The sequence below is a fragment of the Lolium rigidum genome, chromosome 3, assembly GCF_022539505.1.
Source record: "Lolium rigidum isolate FL_2022 chromosome 3, APGP_CSIRO_Lrig_0.1, whole genome shotgun sequence".
Taxonomy (NCBI): domain Eukaryota; kingdom Viridiplantae; phylum Streptophyta; class Magnoliopsida; order Poales; family Poaceae; genus Lolium; species Lolium rigidum.
In genome coordinates, this window is record NC_061510.1 from 360,776,393 (window position 1) to 360,778,053 (window position 1,661).

Here is a 1,661-nt window from a genome sequence, read left to right on the forward strand (position 1 = left end):
GATAAGTCTCAGGCAAATAGTTGATAAGAGGTCATCAGGCAGCGGGGGCGTCGGGTGGAACGGCACCGGCCTCGGCATCTTCAGGAGGAGCAGCGTCGGTTTCGGGAGCTTCCGGCGGCGCGTCCCCGGCAGCTTCACCTTCATCTCCCTCGTCTTCTTCTTCCTCATCGCTGAGGTAGTCTCTAACACCAGGAGGGGGTGGGATGAAGGTGCGGACCTCGGCATACTCAGCAAGCCGGTATGCACGGTCCTGCCGCTTCGCGGTGAGCGCCGGGTCTGTGTCCGTGGGAGCATCCGCGCGCACGCCCTGGAGAGCATCCAAATCAAGAGCAGGATACCATGAGCACGCGGAGCGCAGCGCCGTGTCAGCTCCGGCACGAGCCGCGGAACATTGCCACTCGCGGATCCGGTGCCCGGCATCCTTGAGCCGGTTGGCGGTGAGCGTGATGTTCTCCGGCAGCTCCTCCTCAGGCCACAGCACCTTGAAAATTTGGATGGCGGCAGTAGGCAGGTCGGCAAGAAGCCGGTCGACGCAGCGCATATGTTGAACCCGCGCTGAGAGGGCGACAAGATAGTCGTACCCGTCCTAGTGCGCATCCATGTTGGGAAACTCCCGCGCAATCCGATCCTCCCTCACCTTCTTCACAGCATAGGCCTGGGATTCCGGGAAGTGCTCTACAGGAAGAAAGAAAAAACATAAACACAAGACACCGGAAAAGAGTATGTCGGAAAAGAAAGGAACAAAGATATATCTCCAAAAGGAAAAAAGCTTGTAAGCAAAAGAAGGGACAAGGCAAAGACTTACGGAGAGCTAGCGCATCTATTTTCATAACCAACCGGTCGTACTCCCGGTGATCGGTGGTCATGGTATCAATAAGGCGCTCCGCTGCCTTCCGCGCCTTCCTTTCCTCCTCCAGTTCTGCCGTCAAGACAGTGTTGGTGTTCGTGGCGTCCTCCACAACCTCTGCCAGCTTAGCCTCCGCTGCAACCCGGGCATCCTTCAAGGCTTGCTCATGTCGGACCGCGGCTTGTATGGCCTGCTCCTTAAGCTCCCCCAGGGCGGTCTTCTGGGCCTCCAGCGCCTCGTTGTGCTCCTTGAGAAGCTGCTCCTTCTCGCCTAAATACCGGAAAGAAAAGTCTTAGCAAGCAACAATAGATGAAGTGAAAAAAGGAACAAGTTAGCAGTAAAAGAAAGGATGGTACCTTGAAGCTTGGTGACCTGGGCCTTCAGGGCCTCGAGACTAGCTTCCGGAACAACTGGTAAACAAAAAATGCGTAAGTATCAAAGAAGGAAACATTCCGGTGAAAAGATGCCGGAGGAAAAGGAAACCAAACAAACCTTGGCAGTGGCTGTGGGCCTCAGCAAGGTCCCGATGCTCCCACAGAAGTTCCTCAAAGAGGATCTTTCGGGCGTCAGCGGTGCTCTGTTCAAAGGAAGGCAATTGTGAGAAAGAAACAAAGTTTCAACCCGAAACTCGGGGACTGGCAGTGCCGGTTTCAAGCTAAGTTTTTAAGATAAGTTTTGCGCTAAGAGCTGCGCTCTCACCACAAAACTCGGGGACTGGCAGTGCCAGTTTCAAGCTAAGTTTTTAAGTTAAGTTTTGCGCTAAGAGCTGCGCTCTCACCACAAAACTCGGGGACTGGCAGTGCCGGTTTCAAGC

At 54.8% G+C, this 1,661-nt stretch overlaps 1 long non-coding RNA gene across 1 annotated transcript; it reads right to left on the bottom strand.

Moving 5' to 3' along the window:
- Nucleotides 1–1,054: 1,054 nt before the first annotated feature.
- On the bottom strand, nucleotides 1,055–1,375 carry LOC124703716. The gene is made up of 3 exons (XR_007003228.1): nucleotides 1,340–1,375; nucleotides 1,204–1,257; nucleotides 1,055–1,117 (listed from the first exon to the last, which is right to left on the bottom strand). It is a non-coding gene; the product is annotated as an uncharacterized LOC124703716 (long non-coding RNA).
- Nucleotides 1,376–1,661: the final 286 nt, after the last annotated feature.